The sequence below is a fragment of the Erinaceus europaeus genome, chromosome 10, assembly GCF_950295315.1.
Source record: "Erinaceus europaeus chromosome 10, mEriEur2.1, whole genome shotgun sequence".
NCBI lineage: Eukaryota > Metazoa > Chordata > Mammalia > Eulipotyphla > Erinaceidae > Erinaceus > Erinaceus europaeus.
In genome coordinates, this window is record NC_080171.1 from 23,785,069 (window position 1) to 23,806,892 (window position 21,824).

The following is a 21,824-nucleotide window of genomic DNA, read 5'->3' on the forward strand; positions in this document are numbered from 1 at the left end:
GCTCAACTAGTTATACCGCCACCCAGCACCGAGAAGATATATTTCTAATAAAATACCTACTAATGATTACACTGTCAGTTTATTTACAAGGTTACAGCTCAGTATAAGAAACCCCAACAACTTATTACAGTTTCTTTAAGGTTTGAAAGGAGAAAAAAAAACTAGATCTGCCTATCATGGAAGATGGTAATTTTCTTTTATGGAGTAGTGTGGAGCCATGAAATTATTGTGCACTGTTTTACTTTAACATTTTTTTTCTCCCTAAAGCTTGAGATTAGCTCCAGATGATTTGGGCTCTTTGGCTCAAACATTAGTCAAAAGTATATCCAGGGAGCCATTGTTGTCCTTATTAGTGATTTAATACTAATTTGTAGAATTCTGAGATAACAGGTGTAATTCCACACTGTTCCCACCACCAGAGTCCTGCATTCCCATTTCCTTCAGAGTTCTGTGTCCCCATTCCCTCCACTGGAAACTGTTCTAGTTCTCCCAACATCACAGGTATGTGTCGTGCTGTGCCGCAGAGGAGAGAGAGAAGAGGAGATCCGGAGCGGAGAGAGAACACAATTCTTTATTCGCATGGGCACCTCAGAGTTGGGTGAGAGCGCAGTGGTTCGGGCCACGTGGAGCTAGCCAAAATGGCCGCCTTGCGCAGCACCCTTTTCTGTGTCTAACCACTGAGGTGAAAACCGGGCAAGAGAGCGAGGGGCGGAAGAAGAAGGGCTTTATAGGGCAAAAACCGGGAGTGATGAGCCGGGACAGGATTGGTTGGGAAGGGCACTTCGAGAATATCATATTAACTCTCACGGGAACTGGCACTAGCCTGAGGGGACAACATGGTGGAACAGGCGCTCCGACAATGTCCCAATTCCTGTGGGAACTGGCACTAGCCTGAGGGGTCATCTGCACAGCAGGTATGGGTTGACCATTATTTCTATAAATATCTATATTTACATATGTTTTTGCCCATTTTTTTCCTTATGCTGCTGCCATTTCTTCCTTTCTAAGTCACACACCTATTACTCTTCTGAGTGTTCTCCCTGTTTTCCCTCTTCTTTCTCCAGGTCCTGATGGAGTTGGAAGTTCAGAGCCCCCTGGTCATCTTCCCCTCGTATTTCTCCCCCTCTGGAAGTATGGAGTGAAATTCTTTTTTTTTCTTCTTTTTAAAGGTTTAATTTTTTAATCTTTAGTTATTTATTGGGCAAAGACAGCCAGAAACTGAGAGGGGAGGGTGGGGTAGGAATGGTGAGAGACACCTGCAGCCCTGCTTCACCACTTACAAAGCTTTCCCCTTGCAGGTGGGGACCAGGGGCTTTAACCCAGGTCCTTGCACACTGTAACGTGTGCTAAACTAGGTGCACCACCACCCGGCCCCATGGAGCGAAATTCTTTATGGGATACAGAAGGTGGGAGTTCTGGCTTCTGTAATTGCTTCTCCACTGGACATGGACATTGGCAGGTATCCACACCTGCCAGCAGATCTCTGTCAGGGAGCCTTTCATAATATCAAAGTGATGCTTTATTTATTTATTTATTTATTTATTCACTTTTGTTGCCCTGTTTTTGTTGTACTTATTATTGTTGTTGTTATTGATGTCATTGTTATTGGATAGGACAGAGAGAAATGGAGAGAGGAGGGGAAGACAAAAAGGTGTTTGAGAGAAAGGTAGACACCTGCTTCACAGCCTGCGAAGGGACTTCCCTGCAGGTGGGGAGCCGGGGGCTTGAACCAGGATCCTTACACTGGTCCTTGTGCTTTGTGCCACCTGCGCTTAACCCACTGTGCTCCTGCCCGACTCCCAAAGCTCATAGCGGAGGATGGTTAAAGTGATGCTGTTAGAGCATCTGATTTGGTCCTACAACAGTAACACTAACACTGTGGCCAGCTGGCCTTTGGTTTCTAGCCCTGTGGTCAAGAAGTAAATTTTGTTAAGAAACGGTCAGTGCTAATTTCAGAAAGCACTTTGGTGACAAGAAGGAAATGTTTGAAGAAGGAAGTGGGTTAGCTGAGGAAATGAATAACTGCCTCTATTAAAGTTTCTTTTTTTTTTTTCCTCCAGGGTTATTGCTGGGCTCGGTGCCTGCACCATGAATCCACCGCTCCTGGAGGCCATTTTTTCCCCCTTTTGTTGCCCTTGTTGTAGCTTCGTTGTGGTTATTATTATTGCCCTTGTTGGATAGGACAGAGAGAAATGGAGAGAGGAGGGGAAGACAGAGAGGAGGAGAGAAAGATAGACACCTGCAGAACTGCTTCACCGCCCGTGAAGCGACTCCCCTGCAGGTGGGGAGCCGGGGGCTCAAACCGGGATCCTTATGCCGGTTCCTGCGCTTTGCGCCACATGCGCTTAACCCACTGCGCCACCGCCCGACCCCCTCTATTAAAGTTTCTGTTGTGTATACAGACCTTGGTTTTTCTCTTGGTCGGTGCCTTGAGATAGGATACCCTGAGAGCAGCCCGCTTGAACTTAGTAGTGAGAAGTCTTTGGGGGCCAGGTGGTGTTGCTCCTGGTTGAGTGCACATGGTACCATGTGCAAGGACCCAGGTTCAAGACCCCAGTCCCCACCTACAGGGAGGAAAGCTTTGCGAGTGGTGAAGCAAGGCTGCAGGTGTCTCTCTTCCTCTCTATATCCCCTTTCCCTCTTGGTTTTTGGCTCTTTCTATCCAACAAATAAGTCTTTATAAGTAGGGGCAGCAAAAGAGGAGCACACTGTCGAAGGCAGCAGGTCCTTGAAAGACAAGGCCCCTGGGCCTATAAGCAGAAGGCCTTCTGCGAGCCCCTGACCTTTCTCTTAGGATGATTAGAGAAAGCTGATAAAATGATAAAGACTTTGCAGACTTTCTGGGAAAATGATCATTATCTAACTACATGAACTTTTGCCCCAACTGTATCTTGCTCATGTTTTGAGAAACTGTACTTTGTTTATGCACCTGGATTATGTTTTGAGAAACCTTATGCAGAGCCAGCATAATTAAATGTCTTGCTGTGTGTGTTATGAAAGACTGTGAGAAAAATAAATCTGGGTGCTCAGTCATTGGACTGTTGGCCCTCCTGATCCCATTTCACTGTCTTCTTTCTTTTCCCAATCCTCGCGCTCTCTCCAGGTACTATTCCTGGTCAGCTGGCTCCAACCAGAGCACACCATCTAAATCATGAGGGAGTGTTCTTGAAAGAAATGTGTTAGTACATCTGAGTGGGATATTGCTGTTTGTCATGAGCATAAACATGAAGGTGTGAGGTCTGAAGAAGATGATGACTTGCCCCTGAAGAGTATAGGGCTCAGGACTTTGGCTCCCTAGCCAGCTCATCAGGTCACTTTCATGCTGCCCTCCCCCCCTCACCCCCGTCCCATTTAAGTGTGCTAATAGCTTGCCATTAAGCTTGTCAACCACCACGTGTTTTGTATACTGATTGTACTACATTCATATAATTAAGTGAGCTAGCAAAAGAAAGTGTTCTTAATGTAAGCTCAGATCTACAGGGATGCAGAGGTCACATAGGCTTCTAAGCTGAATATGGGCCCCAGACCAAATCAAATAGATGGGGTTTATAGTCAACAATGTTTATACACCTTTTCCATATTAGGGAGCTACTCTCTTCCCTGATCCAGCTTTCTGTTCCTTTCCAGCCATGATATCATCTCCCCAGACAATAACTTGGATCTACCTGCATATCAGATTTCAGGCTCAGAGAAAAAAACTAGTATAGCCACAGGCCCTTTGGAATATAACTAAAATATGCCTACTAGCTATCTACAAAATGGAGTAATCCCAAGACTTCATCTGCACTATTCCAGCCTTTAGGTCCATGATTGTTCAACAATTTGTTTGGCTTTGTATGTTAACTCTCTTTTCAGTCACCAGGTTCCAGATGCTATCATGATGCCGACCAGACTTCCTTGGACAGAGGACCCCACCAATGTGTCCTGGAGCTCTGCTTCCCCAGAGCCCCACCCTACTAGGGAAAGAGAGAGACAGGCTGGGAGTATGGATTGACCTTTCAACACCCATGTTCAGCAGGAAAGCAATTATAGAAGTCAGACCTTCCACCTTCTGCATCTCACAATGACCTTGAGTCCATACTCCCAGAGGGTTAAAGAATAGGACAGCTACCAGGGGGAGGGGATGGGATACGGAGATAGGGTGGTGGGAATTGTGTGGAGTTGTATTCCTCTTATCTCCTATGGTTTTGTCCATGTTTCCTTTTTTTAAAATAATTTTTTTAAATTTATTATTTATACCCTTTTGTTATCCTTGTTGTTTTTTTATTGTTGTAGTTATGATTGATGTCGTTGTTGATGGATAGGACAGAGAGAAATGGAGAGAGGAGGGGAAGACAGAGAGGGAAAGAGAAATCCTGGGAAAGAAATACAGTTAGGGGCTTGGGGAGATAGCATCATGGCTATGCAAAAAGCCTTTTTTGCCTGAGGCTTTGAGGTCCCAGGTTCCATCCCCAGTATCACCATCAGACAGAGCTCTGGTTTTAAACAAAAAGAATAAAGAAAAGAAATGCATTTAGGGAGTCGGCAGTGGCATACCCTGCTGAGTGCGCACATTCTTATGTATACGGACCCAGTTTTAAGCCACTGGTCCCCACCTGCAACTTCATGAATGGTGAAATGGGTCTGCAGGTATCTTTCTGTCTCTCTCCCTTTCTTTCTCTCCTTCCCTCTCAATTTCACTCTGTTCTAGCAAATAAAGTATTAGGGAAAAAATGCACTTAAAGTACTCAACATTTATTTACTTACTTATTTTGTGAACCCAGGATCTTGTGCATATATGATTTCACTACCTGTGCCGTTTTGCCATTCAAATAGAAACAGAAAGCTAGACAGACAGACACCATGTACTGGAGCTTCCTCCAGTGCTATAGCGCCTTTTATGTAGTGCAGGGGCTGGAGGCAGGGAAGCATGCGTGGCAAGAGCACACTTCCCAGAGAGCTCTTTGTCCTCTCAAGTTCTGCACTGTGTTTCCTCGTACTGATATGGCATTCATTTATAAGGAAATGCCACGTCCTGTTCAGGTATCAACTGTATATTTCTTCCTGCAGACACATTAAGAGGTTGCTACTTTAAGTGGCATTTTTTACCTCCACAAAAAGCTTTTGAAAGTCTCTTTTTGCTTTTATAAACCTTGGTGCTTAGGTAACCAGGATAGATACTGATTAAAAGACTGTTAAGTGGGGGTCAGGATTTAGTGCAGTGGGTTAATTGCATGTGGCACAAAGCACAAGGACCAGTGTAAAGATCCCGGTTCGAGCCCTTGGCTCCCCACCTGCAGGGGAGTTGCTTCACAGGCAATGAAGCAGGTCTGCAGGTGTCTATCTTTCTCTCATCCTCTCTGTCTTCCCCTCCTCTCTCCATTTCTCTCTGTCCTATCTAAGAACAGTGATATCAATAACAACCAGAACAATGGTAAAGACAACCGGGGTAACAAAAGGGAAAAAATGGCCTCCAGGAGCAGTGGACTCATGGTGCAGACACCGAGCCCTGGCAATAACCCTGGAGGCAAAAAAAAAAAAAAAAAGACTGTTAAGTTCCTAACATGAGTAGAGATAACATTTGATTGTAGATAATTTATATGAAAACTCTTGGTGTTTGATGTGATTATTGGCAGATTTGAGAAAAAAAGAAATTGAGGCGCTTGACTGTCACTGCTTCTGTCATAAAACTCCTGAGGCTTCTAGAAACCTGATCAGCTAGAGTTTACTTTTGCTGCAGGGAGCTGGCTTAGGTATAGGCATGAATCTGTAAGATACGTAGGAACCATATGCTTTGCTGTGGTTGAAGCTTCATGGGAAAATTTCCTGCTGCTTCTTGTTACTCAGTTTAGCTGATCTGAGCTTTTTCAGAGATTGTTGAGTGCTGATCTCAGCAAGAAAAGCTGGTTCTAGGAACTAGGCACCACCATGACTCTACACAGAGAGGAGCTCTGATTCTGTTCTGGAAAAGACTTTGGTGGTTTTGCTATCACCTGAGGGTTGTGAGCATCTTCCAGAACCACTGCATCTTCATGGTGGAGAATGTCTCGGTCTTGTTGGCAGAGAGATTCTTGCCCAAATCTCGGCCCCATCGATTCATGCAAACTATAGCTTTTACTAGGTTTTCTCATCTTAGCTTCTTCTCTGGGATAGGTCTGGTGTAAATGGTGAGTTTCTATAGTGAGTCCCACATGCCCCCCCCCTTTCAGTAGATTAATTGTGTTGTTCCCCAAAGGGAAATACTGAGCTAAGCAGTAGTGGTGCTGTTATTTTAAACTTAGAAGTCTATTGGAGGGAGTCGGGCTGTAGCGCAGCGGGTTAAGCGCAGGTGGCGCAAAGCACAAGGACCGGCATAAGGATCCCGGTTCGAACCCCGGCTCCCCACCTGCAGGGGAGTCGCTTCACAGGCGGTGAAGCAGGTCTGCAGGTGTCTATCTTTCTCTCCTCCTCTCTGTCTTCCCCTCCTCTCTCCATTTCTCTCTGTCCTATCCAACAACGACAACAATAATAACTACAACAATAAAACAACAAGGGCAACAAAAGGGAATAAATAAATAAAATTAAATTTAAAAAAAAGAAGTCTATTGGAAATGACACTGAAATGAAACCTCACCTAATTTTAGGTAGAGGGAAACATATTTCCATATGTGCTTTCTTCATAAATGCTCTTTATGATGTAGAATTTGTAGATTTACTGGCATTTCTTATTGTGAGCACTGTCTTTCCCTTCTTCATAAATACGTGCTTTTCTTTTTTCAGAATACTTCACAGGGTAGAGGGGGAAGGGGAAATAGTGGGAGAAAGAGACCGCTCATGAAGCTTCCCCCTCCCCTGCAGGAGGAGACCGTGGGCGTGAACCCAGATCTTTGTGCAGTAGACAATCACCCAGCCCTAATAATATATATTTTTCGAATCAGCTGTAGAGAACTAAGTACTGGCATGTGATGATCAGCTTGTTCCTGCTGACTTGATTTTGTGTTTGTTGTCTTGATGTTCATGTTGTAAATGTATGTATGGTAATAACACATAGAGCAGCCATTCACGGGGCAGCCAACTCTGAGGTGTCTGGTTACTACAAGTCGAGGTTCTGGTGGGAGAAATACTGCAAACGGTTCTGCTCATGCTCTTGTAATGGGAAACAATAGCTTGGGCAAACATTTCTTTTTTTATTGATTATTTTTTAAAATTTTCCCTTTTGTTGCCCTTGTTGTAGTTATTATGGCTGTTGTTGATGATGTCATGGTTGTTGGATAGGATAGAGAGAAATGGAGAGAGGAGGGGAAGATAGAAATGGGGAGAGAAGGGAGTCGGGCTGTAGCTCAGCGGGTTAAGCATAGGTGGCGCAAAGCACAAGGACCGGCATAAGGATCCCGGTTCGAACCCGGCTCCCCACCTGCAGGGGAGTCGCTTCACAGGCGGTGAAGCAGGTCTGCAGGTGTCTGTCTTTCTCTCCTCCTCTCTGTCTTCCCCTCCTCTCTCCATTTCTCTCTGTCCTATCCAACAACAACAATAATAACTACAACAATAAAACAACAAGGGCAACAAAAGGAACTAAATAAAATTAAAAAAAAAGAAATGGGGAGAGAAAGATAGACACCTGCAGACCTGCTTCACGGCTTGTGAAGTGACTCCCCTGCAGGAGGGGAGCCAGGGGCTCAAACCAGGATCCTTATGCTGGTCCTTGCAGTTCGTGTCACCTGCGTTTAACATTGGATCGACCTTCTCGTGGTGCATCCCGTGAGTACCCATTCATTGGGGAAACTGACGATCCTTCCTAGCCGACTGAATCCACATGGATCCCAGTCACTTTCAAAGCCAGCAACAAGCAGCTCCTGACAGCTTTCAACCTGAACTGTTGACTGGCTACGGAAGAAGGGCAAACGCTAGAAGAAGAAGAACCCGCTGTGCTACTTCTCTTTTTTTATTATTATTATTTAAAACAAAATTTTTTTTTATACCAGAGCACTGCTCAGCTCTGGCATATGGTGGTATGGGGGATTGAACCTGGGAAACTGGAGCCTCAGGCATGAGAATTTCTTTGCATTACCATTATGCTATCTACCCCTTCCCCAAACATTTCTTAAGTGAAGAAAAAACTGCAGACCACAAATACATGGGTTCTGTCTCCTTGTTTTTTAATAGCAAGCCTTTACATCTGCCTCCATCTTTGAATGACAAAATTAAATAAAGCTACTATTTATTAAATGCCTTCTGGGCCAGTCCCTGTGCTAGCACTTTCAATGGCATGATGTCATTTGCTCATGGTGTTGATGTGTCGTCATGCTGCAGAGTTAACCCTTTGCATCGTCGCGTTGTCTGCCTGAGCGGCAGGGTAACACATGAACCCCAAAGATTACTCAAAGAGACATACATTATGTGTCTGACCCTGAAGGTGTCTACAGGAGGGTGATGAATAATGAAGCATCCTTTTAAGAGCCAGAGCCCTTTTTATAGCAAGTTTTACAATACATTAAGGATCCCAGGTTACAAAGGGGTTGATGCAGATAGGAAGCAGGACAAATAGTGCAGGCATAAATGAACAGCTTTAGGATTTAGGGGTAGTAAGTAAGCCTTACGCATTCTAGATCTCATCTCAGCATCCCTGTGTCTATGGTGGCTCAGTGCGCTATATACTTCTCTCACATATCAGGGGTTAAGGATTAACCCAGGAGTTGTGACTTCCTGAGAGCTCTCCGTCCATGGTTGAGGAACAAAGTAGATAGCTTACTGGGTCCAGTTCCCTTCGGGTACTGAGTTAGGCATTAAGTAAACATAAAGTTTGAAATCCTCAAATATCTAGTTGGAATGTGCTGCTACAATGTCTGTCCTGTTAGCAGTCCTGGGAAACAATACTTCATCCCTTGTATGTGTCTCTTCCTGAAGGAGGCCCATGGAGTCAGTTTTACCTACTGCCTTGCTTTACTGATGAGAAGTTAAGATGGCTGAATTAAAGCCCCCCACCCCTTTTTTTTTTATCACTGGGGCTTGGTGCCTGAGCTACAAATCCACTGCTCCTGGTGGCCATTTTTCCATTTTATTGCATAGGACAGAGAGAAATTGAGAGGAGGGGGAGATAGAGAGGGAGAGAGGAAGATACATACCTGCAGACCTGCTTTGTTGCTTGTGAAGCATCTCCTCTGCAGTTGGGGGGTGGGGGGCTTGAATCCAGATCCTTGCACAGGTTCTTGTGCTTAGTATTATATGTGCTTAACTAGGTGCGCCACCTCCTGACCCCCAGTTTATCTCATTTTTTAACACAGTTATCACATACTAGCTGGCTGACACAGTATATGTGGTAAATATGTTAAAGAGATAAATTTAATTCAGCCATCTTGACTAATTATCAGCAAGGCAGTAGGAAAGATTGTGACTCAGTGTGCCACCTTCAGGAAGAGACATAAAAGAAGGATGAAGTACTGTCATTCCTTGGGAGGCCTCAGAGGAGTGACTTCACTAGCAGCAAGCAGACTTTGTGTGTCCAGCCTGACCCTCTGTCTTAGCGAGTTTCCCGGGCAAACGCTAGAAGAAGAAGCGAGTTTCCCCAGAATTCTCCTACTGTCTTTCACCCATCTCTGCTCTGGATGAAGCCTAGCATCCTGCTTGCCTCAATGAGGAGATTGACAAAATTCACTTGGGCATTGTGCTGCTTTGCCATCTGAACAAGCCCAAACTGGCATAACTGCCTTGCAGGAGCTTTGGTAATTTCTAGTATCTCTATCTCTTTTTATATCTAAAAATAATAAAGGATATTTATTTATTTAATTTATTTATTTATCAAAGATGGAAGACAACCCAGAGCAGCAGTCAGGACAGGGATCAAACCTGGGACCTCACATAAGCAAGCCTTGTTGTCCACCCCAGAGCCCTCTTCCTCTCTTCTGTATTTCATTCCAAGGCTTGGACATGTCTGTTTAATACTCTCTTCTTCTTCTAGCGTTTGCCATTCTTCCGTAGCCAGTCAACAGCGTCTGGTTGAGCCTGATGTAAAGTTTCGAGACCTCCTTTGAATCTGGAGAGGTGGCAGTCATTGACTATGTGGGTCATAGTCTGTCTGGAGCCGCAGGGGCAGTTCGGGTCGTCTCTGGCTCCCCATGGAACATAGCGGCGCACTGGCCATGGCCTGTTCGATAGCGATTGAGGGGGGCCCAATCATAACGTGCTAGGTCAAAGCCGGGTTGACGCTTGCAGGGGTCTGTGATGAGGTGTTTGTTCTTGACTTCAGCTGACTGCCAACTCTGTTTCTAAGAGTCTGGAACAGAGAAGTTCAGTGTAGGCGTAGGGGACCAGATTGGGTGACGAGACGTCAAGAGCTGGACAGTGTGGGTGAAGATATCCGCGTATATTGGCAGGTCCAGTTGAGTGTAGACGTGGGAAATGAACTTAGATGATGCCGCATCCCGACAAATATCTGGCGAGGCGATGTTGCTAAGAACTGGCAGCCATGGAACCAGGGTGGAATGGATGGTTCCAGAAATTATCCTCATGGAGGAATATAATTTGGAATCAGAATCGACCAAGTGGACATGGGGGCTACGGAACCATACTGGGGCACAGTATTCTGCAGTGGAATAGCATAATGCCAGAGAGGATGATCATAGTGTGGAAGCGCTTGCGCCCCATGAGGAGCTGGCCAGTCTTGCAATGATGTTATTCCTCGCGCTCACCTTTGCTGCAGTTTTTATGAGATGTTCGTGAAATGACAGGGTGCGATCGAGAGTAACGCCAAGATAGACTGGCTGGGCTTCATGCCGGATTGCCGGATTCTCGTATCGTCAAGCTGCACATTAAGCTCACGCGAGGCCGAGGCATGGTGTAGATGGAAAACAGATGATAAAAAAAAAAGATTATTAAAACATCATCTGTTTTAATACTCTCTAAAGCTTATGCAGGGTTTATGCAGTTGTCTGCCGGGGTGCATTCTACGCCTTGTCCACAAGGTGGCGACACAACACCACTAAATCTCTGCAGTTTCCCAACAATGGCCCACCTTCCTGCTCAGTTCCTCACTTGTCCAGGATGTATGGGGCCAATTAACTTGGATTTTTTTTTTTTTTTTTATGTCCATCTTTATTTCAAGAACTAGAGAGTTCAGGTAGAACCGCTACACCTGCAGAGCACAGTACCTGCGTGTCTGAAACGGTGGCCCCAACCCAACCCCCCCATGGTTGCTGCAGATTATTAGTTATGTCAGTTCTTCTTCTAGCGTTTGCCCTTCTTCCATAGCCAGTCAACAGCATCAGGTTGAGCCTGATGTAAAGATTCGAGACCTCCTTTGAATCTGGAGAGGTGGCAGTCATTGACTATGTGGCTCATAGTCTGTCTGTAGCCGCAGGGGCAGATCGGGTCGTCTCTGGCTCCCCAGCGATGGAACATAGTGGTGCACCGGCCATGGCCTGTTCGATAGCGATTGAGGAGGGCCCAATCATAACGTGCTAGGTCAAAGCCGGGTTGACGCTCGCAGGGGTCTGTGATGAGGTGTTTGTTCTTTATCTCAGCTGACTGCCAACTCTGTTTCCAAGAGACTGGAACAGAGAAGTTCAGTGTAGGCATAGGGGACCAGATTGGATGACGAGACGTCAAGAGCTGGACAGGGTGGGCGAAGATATCCGCGTATATTGGCAGGTCCAGTTGAGTGTAGACATGGGAAATGAACTTAGATGATGCTGCATCCCGACGAATATCTGGCGGGGCGATGCTGCTAAGAACTGGCAGCCATGGAACCGGGGTGGAACGGATGGTTCCAGAAATTATCCTCATGGAGGAATATAATTTGGAATCGAGGACAGGAATCGAACCTGGGACCTTACACTAGCTAGTCTGGATATCCACCACTGAGCCAACCCTTGAACTGTCTTATTTTATCCCAAGAATTGAAAGAATAATGCTCTGGAAAGTCAGCCTTTGAATTTCATGATGGCTCCTGCTCTGAGGTGCATTCTACTCTGTGTCCACAACCTGACAATGTAACACCGCAATCCCATTCTTGACACCCCACCCCTCCCCACTCAGGTGTTTGCTTTTCTAGGATGTATACAGGTAATGGACTGGGGCAGTCTTTTTAAAAAATATTTATTTCCTTTTGTTGCCCTTGTTTTTATTGTTATAGTTATTATTATTGATGTTGTTACATAGGACAGAGAGAAATGGAGAGAGGAGGGGAAGACAGAGAGGGGGAGTGATAGACACCTACAGACCTGCTTCACCACTTGCGAAGTGACTCCCAGGCAGGTAGGGAGCCAGTGGCTCGAACCAGGATCCTTATGCGCCAGTCCTTGCACTTTGTGCCACCTGCGCTTAACTCCCTGTGCTACCGCCCAACTCCCCTTGGGGCAGTCTTTAAAGCCTTTCTTCAATTGTTCTTTATCTTTTAAACAGACATCACTTTTAAAATGAAGGCTTTCTCTCTCTTCTGTTCCCTGCCCCCCCCCCCCCATTTATTGTCACCAGGCTTATCACTGGGACTCGCCTCCACTTTTAAACCTCCCCTTCTGATGTCTTTTTTTTTTTTTTTCATTTCTTCTTCCTATTTTTCTATTTGATAGGACAGAGACACTGAGAGGCGTGGGGGAGATAAGAACAGGGGAAAAGAGAGACAGATCTGCTTCATTGCTCATATAGCATTCCGCCTACACATGGCAAGTGGATGCTTAAACCCGGGTTTTTGTAAATGATTATGTGTGATCTCTACCAGATGTGCCATGGTCAGCTCCTGATTTTCTTCTCTTTTTTAAAAAAGTGTTTATTGGGAGTCGGCAGTAGTGCAGCGGGTTAAGCACACATGGCACGAAGTGCAAGGACCAGCATAAGTATCTGGGTTCTAGCCCCTGGCTCCCCACCTGCAGGGGAGTTGCTTCACAGGCGGTGAAGCAGGTCTGCAGGTGTCTTTCTCTCCCCCTCTCTGTCTTTCCCTCCTCTCTCCTTTTTGTTCTGTCCTATCCAACAACGACATCAATAACAACAATAATAACTACAACAATAAAACAATAAGGGCCAGCCGATCTTGGATGGACCTTGAAAAAATCATGTTGAGTGAAATAAGTCAGAAACAGAAGGATGAATATGGGATGATCTCACTCTCAGGCCGAAGTTGAAAAACAAGATCAGAAGAGAAAACACAAGTAGAACCTGAAATGGAATTGGCATATTGCACCCAAGTAAAAGACTCTGGGGTGGGTGGGTGGGGAGAATACAGGTCCATGAAGGATGATAAATGACATAGTGGGGGTTATATTGTTAAATGGGAAACTGGGGAATGTTATGCATGTACAAACTACTGTATTTACTGTTGAATGTAAAACATTAATTCCCCAATAAAGAAATAAATTTAAAAAAATAAAAAAATAAAATCGAAAAAAACAAACAAAAAAACAATAAGGGCAACAAAAGGGAATAAATAAATAAATATAAAAAAGTATTTATTGAGGGCCAGGTGGTGATACACCTGGCTAAGCGCATACATTACCATGTACAGGGATCTGGTGAGGCAGTGCTGCAGGTGTCACTGCCTCTCCCTCTCTATCTCCCCCTTCTCAATTTCTCACTGTCTCTATCCATTGTAAATGGAGTTTGCCTTACCATCCTGTACTCTCCTTATTTGCATATGTGAAGGCTGTTGACTTTCTGTGTGTAAACCTACATCCTGACAGTCCGCCAAAGTCATTATCCATTATTTGAAATCTAATTACCTTGAGAGTTTTCCTGTGTCTCTCTTGCTTTCTTTGGTGCAGCTGCATTGGCCCAGGCCTCCCAGCAGTGTTGGAATTTGTTGGAGGGCCACTTCCCTCTTCTTATGACTTCTGGGATCTACCCCTTGTATAAACAATGATCTTAAGAAAGGAAGAAAAAAAGAAAGAAAGAATTACAGATCTCCATTGGACAAGTGGAATAAGTTTACAAGTTTAGTAACTATTATTTAAATCAAATGACAAAAAAACAACTGATATTTACTCTCCAATAAAACGTAAATAAATAATAATACTTAGCCAAAACTTGGAGCAACCCAGGTGTCCAACAACAGATGAGTGGATGAGCAAGTTGTGGTATATATACACCATGGAATACTACTCAGCTATTAAAAATGATGACTTCACTGTTTTCAGCCCATCCAGAATGGAGCTTGAAGAAATCATGTTAAGTGAAATAAGTCAGAAACGGATGAATATGGTATGATTTCACTCACAGGTAGAAGTTGCAAAACAAGATCAGAAGAGAAAAACACTAAGCAGAACTTGGACTGGAGTTGGTGTATTGCACCAAAGTAAAAGACTATGGGGTGGGTAGGTGGGGGAGACTACAGGTCCAAATAGGATGACAGAGGACCTAGTGGGGGTTGTATTGTTATGTGGAAAACTGAGAAATGTTATACATGTAAAAACAATTGTATTTACTGTCGAATGTAAAACACTAATCTCTCAATAAAGAAATTTTAAAAATGGTGAATTCACCTTCTTTACTTCATCTTGGATGGAGCTTAACTGAGGTAAGTGAGAAAGAGAAGGATGAATATGGGATGAACTTGGAGAGAACTTAAAAAATAAGAACAGGAGGGAAAACACAAAGCAGATATAGGACTGGAGTTGGTGTGTTGCACCAAAGTAAAAGACACTGGGGGGGGGGGAAGGTTCGGGTCCTGGAAGACAGAGGAGGACCTAGTGGGGTTTCAATTGTTATGTGGAAAACTGAGGAATGTTACACATGTACAAACTATTGTATTTTATTTTACTGTTGACTGTAAACCGTTAATTCCCCAATAAAGAAATTAAAAAAAGAAAAGAACACATTTTCATAATCAGGATTTCTTCAGCATATAATGGAAATAGGAAAATTCCCTGAGCTTTGGGGAAATCTGTGGCAGAGTCTTCATAGTTAGAATCAGAGATGAACAGTGGGAGATGGGTGGGTGGAGTAGGACCTTTCTTCTAGCACTTCTGGGTTTGTTCCTCCTCACATCTCCATGTACACACTTTTCTTTTATTTTCCTTCCTCCCTCCCTTCCTTTTCTCCTCTTCCTCCTCTTATTCTCTTCTTCTACCTCCTCCTCTTCTTACTCCTTCTCTTTCTCCTCCTCCTCTCCTTCCTCCTCTTTTTTTTTTTTTTTTTTTTTAAATCCGATCCCTGCTCAGCTCTCATGATGATAGTTCTGGGGATTGAACCTGAGACCTTGAACCTGAGACCTTAGAGTCTCAAGCATAAGACTCTCCGTGCTAAGCCATTTACCTACCTTCCTCTCTGTCTCTTTCTCCACTGATTAGCAGGTCCTCTGGCAGGTGCTATGACTCAGAAGCCCCACCCACAGCAGCTTCAGAGGAGGAGAGGAGGGAAAGGGGGAGACACCTACGCCTGCTCTGTCCCTCATGAAGCTCACCCCTGTAGGTTGTGAATTGGACGTGAACCCTGATCTTGCAAAATTTGGCATGTGCACTGTACCATGTGAACCAAACCTGGCCCCCTAACTTGTCATTCTAAGGTCATGGGCCCTTTGGAATATACCTAAAATAGGCCTACTAGCTATTTCTAAAACGGTGACCCCAAATCTTCATTTGCAATATTCCAGCCTCTAGGTTCATGATTAATCAACAATTTGTTTGGCTTTATATGTTAACTCTTTTTCAGCCACCAGGTTCCAGATGCTACCATGATGACAAACGGACTTCCCTGGGCAGACGACCCCACCAACATGTCCTGGTGCTCCGTTTCCTCAGAGCCCTGCCCCACTAGGGAAAGAGAGAGACAGGTTGGGAGTATGGATTGGCCTGCCACTGCCCATGTTCAGCGTGGAAGCAATTACAGAAGCCAGACTTTCCACCTTCTGCACCCCATAACGACCGTGGGTCCATACTCCTAGAGTGTTGAAGAATAGGAAAGCTATCAGGGGATGGGATGGGATATGGAGCTCTGGTGGTGGGAGTTGTACCCCTCTTATCCTATGGTCTTGTCAGTGTTTATGTTTTATAAATAAATTAATTAAGAAAAAAAGACATGATATACATATTTGGGTATAAAGCATTTAAAACTTTAAAAAAGGATTTCTTTAGGATTACTCTCTGCATTTTAAATATTTTTGGTTAAGAGTATAATTCAGGTATATTTAAGATAGTTTTAAAAGATAAATTTAAAAAAAGGAAAACACTATTATCATCATTGTTATCATTGACTCTTACATATCACAGAGCTTTCTAAATAGCTGAGACTATTCTAAGCACTTAACATGTGTTGTAAATTTCCACAACTATCTTGTCTACATAGACAAACTTGCTCTTTCTCAATCAGGCCCTCAGGAAAATTAGTTGTTTAATCTAGAGGCCAGGGAGGTGGCTTGCTTGGCAGGTAGCATGCAGGCATTACAGGCCTAGCACCCTGCACTGTCTCTAGCACTGCTATGCTAGAGCAATATTCTGGCCTCGTTTACTCTCTTTCTCTCATAAAATATATACATAGATCTTTTCTTTAAAACATTTTTTTTTAATTTTCTTTTTTTTAAATATTTATTTTATTTATTTATTCCCTTTGTTGCCCTTGTTGTTTTATTGTTGTAGTTATTATTGTTGTTGTCACTGTTGGATAGGACAGAGAGAAATGGAGAGAGGAGGGGAAGACAGAGAGGGGGAGAGAAAGACACCTGTAGACCTGCTTCACAGCCTGTGAAGCGACTCCCCTGCAGGTGGGGAGCCGGGGCTCGAACCGGGATCCTTATGCCGGTCCTTGTGCTTTGCACCACCTGCGCTTAACCCGCTGTGCTACAGCCTGACTCCCTCTTTAAAACATTTTTTATTATATTTATTTATTTATTGGATAGAGACAGAAATCAAGAGGGAATGGGGAGTTAGAGAGGGACACAGAGATACCAGCAGCTCTGCTTTACCACTCGTGACGCTTTCCCCCTGCAGGTGGGGACTGGGGGCTCGAACCTGGGTCCTTACACATTGTAACATGTGCGTTCAACCAGGTGCACCACCACCTGGCCCCTTCATAGATCTTTAAGATCCTTTTTTTTTTTTTTAATCTGTAAGGGCACTTTGACCATTTCTGTAGACAGGATTCCCAGCTGCTGTTGTGAGGTGGTACTGGCTAGCCAGTCCTGTGTTGTGTTCTCTGCTGCAGCCAGGTTGCATGACATTATGGGAGCAGCTGTTTGGGTCCCTCGTGCTTTCGTGGCATTGTTCTCTATCCACAAACCACTGGAATTTGTGCTGACCAGGCCCACGTTCTCAGGAGATGAGTGCTCAGGATGCTATGTCCTCTCCCAGCGGGTGCACTGTATTTCAGGGGTCACTGCAGGCCTGGTCTCAGTAGCAAGCTGGGGACGAGCCAAGGCCACAGCTGTACATGCACTTGAATCCAACTCACTTGGATTCAGAAAGGCACCAACCTCCAAAAAGCTTGGTCTTGGGGTGGGAGGGAGAAACTACCATATGTGGGAAAATTGTGAGGCATGGTTGAGCGTGGTGTGGGACCTCCTATTGAAAAGTGGTAGTCTGGATGGCACGACCTTTTCTATCAGTCTCGCTCTACCTGAGATCGAGCATGGAGGAAAATGACCACCAGAAAATGTCCCCTCTGTCAGCCTTCCTGCTTCACAAAGACTCTGCATGCAGCCCATTTCCTTGTTCTCAAACCAGTAGGTTCGTTTACTCAGAGGTTAATAGAAGTCCATCTTCTCTGATCATATATGGCTCACACATCATTGTTCTGCTCTGTCAAACTACAGCCAGGGCCATTCTCCTTACTCCTCCACCTCCTCTGGTTCTTTTAATCTTACATGATCCATCTCCTCTCTTAGGGCTCCTCTCTGCTAGTTATTGATAACCCTACTTCCTTTGTTCCTTTGATCAACTAAACACTTGTTCAACATTTACTAGGGATGCTCTGACCTTTTCCCAACCCCCTATTTCTCTTTGTCCCTCTCCTCCCAAACCATATATGGAATGGATAACTTCCTTCCTCCTACAACCACTTATAACCCTACTTTGCTGTTCAATAAACAGATTGTTCATGAAACATTCCCCTGGTGATCTCTGGTTACATCTCTAGCTACGAAAACAGGGAGAGATCCAGTCGGCTCACTCCTACTGCCCCGGAACATTCTTTCTGGGCCCCCACACCTGGTGCACAACAGAGCAGGTAAGCCAGGAGTTTGTGCTTAGGAAGAGGCCTCCCCACCCAAAGGTCCAACAACCATAATCTTGAAGGAAAGAAGGACCACCCAGAAATGGGAGTGGTTGCAGGTTTAGGTGGGGTCTTTGGCTTTAAAAAGACTTGACCTTTGAAAGCTCTCTCTCTCCCAGGACCACCATGTGACCACCATCAAGCCTATAAGTGGGTTGGGTCTCTCTCCTTTGATCTCTCTCTCCTAATATGTTTTGTGTCCAATAAAGTTTAATTTACCTGAATAACCATGCTTTCTCCTCAATTCATTGTAGAGATTATGTGTGACAAACTTTGGGAATGGGAGGAAGCAAGCGTCAGCCTTCCATTCCCCCCACCCTCCCCTATAACAATACCAGGTAAAGAAAGGGAAAGAGGATAGAGTAATTTCACATTTGGGACTCAAGGGGGTTCCCTTATGTATTCAACTTAAGAAATAAAACACTCTTCCTGAATTATGAAAGCTGTTCTTCCTCCTCCTGGAACCTGGCAGATGCCAAAGAGGGAAGGAACAGGCAAGTCAGAGTCCTGACCTATTAGTTCTCTGACATCCTGACAGATCTACAGAAGTCCGGTTTATGACTGACTGGGGAGAGACTAGACAGCCCCTAACTCTCATCCAGTTCCACTAATCTCTCTTTCTTCTCTCCCCTTCTCCCTTTTTTAGCTCCCTTCCTCTCTCCCTGCTCTCCACAGTTTTATGAAGATCATTGCATTCCAGAAGTAGTGGTTATTTGTGGAATCATGCCAGAGTCATGCATGAGGAAAACATTAATGGCCTCACCCTCCCTAAATCACCAGTGTTAACAGTTCGGTCTATATTTTTCTTTTTTTGCAATTTTATATGCTCCTATAACTATAAAACTTTTAACCTTCTTTTAAAAATAAAATAATGTAAACCCAAGTTCTAAGTATTATTTGATTTTTGGAAATGGAGAGAAGAGGGGAAGACAGAGAGGAGGAGAGAAAGATAGACACTGCCTGTGAAGCTACTCCCCTGCAGGTGGGGAGCCGGGGGCTCAAACCGGGACTCTTGCGCTGGTCCTTGCATTTCGCACCACGTGTGCTTAACCTGCCACACTACCTCCTGGCCCACGAGCCGCTGTTTTAATTGCCAAGAGAGCAAACACAAAGGAAATGCAGTCTTAAGCACTGTCCCTATATCACAGAGGAAATACAAATCTCTACCAGTCACGTAGATTAAAATATCTACATAGGGTGAATCGGGAGAGTGTATGCTCTTTATTCTTCTATTTCCCATAATATTCTCACCTAGTTCCTTTCATACAGATGCTGGATTATTTAAAGGAAAGTGCCCAGGGTAGGGTTGCTGAGACTGAGGAGATATAAAGTGATCTTTGGTTGACCAAGACAGTGATGGTTCCTCCCTGCAGCCCAAAGTGAAGGGCATCACTGCACCTGCAGGTGAATATCTAGGATTTCTCCAGGGATGCACAGCCAGCTGGGGGCTGACTCTGTCACCACTCTGTGTCTCTGAAGCCAGACCTTGTCTCGTAGATAGTCCTTTTCTGCTCTTACATGATTCTATTAATCAAAAACTTCCTGGTAAGGTAAAATGAAACTCCACTAAAAAATGGCCACCTTTATTTAAAGAAGATGGGGGTGAAGCTAAAATAAAAACTGGTGTGAAATTGAACACTTGTCAAAGGAGAGAAGGGGTTTGCTCATGGCTGGCTATCTTTTTTTCCAGTGCCAGAGTCCCACACATGCACAACACCATGGCTCCCCCGAGTGCTGTTTGGTAGCACAGCAGGTGATCACTGTTCAGCTTTTGTGTCTGACTCTGTGCTCAGTTCCCAAACTCTCACATCACAGTTGTGCAGGGATCTCCTATTGGTCCACATTTCCTAGCTGCAGAGCCAGAGGTTGAGAGAGGCCAGATATGTTGCTCTAAGGCACCCAGGGAGGAAGCAGCAGAGGCAAGAATTGCAAGGGAGGCTTGGGCTTTCACTTCACACCTTTATGGCTATTCTAGCATTTGCAGAGGCTGGGCTTGGTGCACAATTAGTTGCATGACTATTTCTCTGAGTGCCTACCGTGTGCAGTATCTAGTGAGAGCCATGCCTTTGAGTGAGTACAGCTGACATGTAAAGGACTGATGCTGATTAGAGAGCCTGAATGTCACCTCGGTTTCCCGGACAACTAGACAGCAATGAGCAACACACCAGAGACAGAATGAAAGTGGAGCTGAAGGTGGGCCTGATGCTGGTTTCACAGATGTTGGGCACTGTGGCTCTAGGGAGGGGAAGACCTTCATTTGAAGTGGGGCTAAAGCAGAAGCATTGCTCAAATCTACTTCCCCCATCCCCCTAGTCCCTGTTTCCTTTCAGGGAATATTCTAACAAGTTGATAGAGGGACTGAAAAACCAGGAGTTCACCTCTGGGACAAATAAATGAGGTCAGGAGGTCATCCATCCTGGGGTGGGTTTCCTGTGTATTTCCTCAAGGCCAAAGCTTGTAACAGATCTTAAATTTCTCCTTGTTTTGAGGGAGCTAGACCAGCAGGAGAGAGGGTGGGGGTATAAATTTCTGCTCCAAGCCTTTTGTTTTGCAAATACAGAAAATAACTTAATCCATGGGGATTTTCCTGCTCTCTCTTTGCCACCTGGACCTCTACAAGCAGTCTCCTAGCACCTTAGCTGAGTCTGGACCACCATTAGAGCAGAGCATCAGGCTTCAGCTATGGGAGGGGGTTTCCCATGGGGACTAAGCATCTCCTATTCTGGTTTTCCCTTCCTTTCCCTTCTCTTCTCTTTTTCTTATTTTATTTTTTAAAGTTTTTTTTTGTTTGTTTGTTTACTAGTGCACTGCTCAGCTCTGGCTTATGGTGGTGCGGGGGGACTGAACCCGGGACTTTGGAGCCTCAGGCATGAGAGTCTCTTCAAATACTTATTATGCTATCTACCTCCTCTTATTTTATTTTTACCAGAACTCTGCACAGCTCTGGTTGACAGTTTTGCAGGGGATTGAATCTGGGACTTTGGAGCCTGAGGCATGAGAGTCTTTCTCTCTCTCTCTCTTTTTTAAATTTTTCAATTTTTTTTAATTTATTCCTTTTTGTTGTTGTTGTTTTATTGTTGTAGTTATTATTGCTGCTGCTTTTGATGTCATTGTTGTTGGATAGGACAGAAAGAAATGGAGAGAGAAGGGGAAGACAGAAAGGGGGAGAGAAAGACAGACAGACACCTGCAGACCTGCTTCACGGCCTGTGAAGCGACTCCCCTGCAGGTGGGGAGCCGGAGACTCAAACCAGGATCCTTACGCCGGTCCTTGTGCTTTGCACCACCTGTACTTTACCTGCTGTGCGACTCCCCCAGAGAGTCTCTTTTAAAGCACTGTGCTGTCTCCCCACACCTCCTGCACTAGTTGCCCCAGCAGGCTCTGTGTCCTTGCTAGCTCCTGACCTCCTGGCTGTCAGTAGGTAGCTGGAGATGAGGGTGGTTATCTAGCAGCTGTGCAGAGAGATTAGAGGAAGTGAGCTCTGCACAGCCAGGCACACCAGTCCAGGCATGATAGGGCAGCAGATGGCAGGTGGTAGGGCAGACCTAGAGGGCAGACCCTCTAGTTTAGGGGGCAAGAGGCAGAAGTACCAGCTCCTGGGAAGGCGTCAGTACAAAGCCTGGTGTCCAGTGCCTCTCTAGTAGTAATAATGAAGTGCTAACATGTCTACTGCTATGACT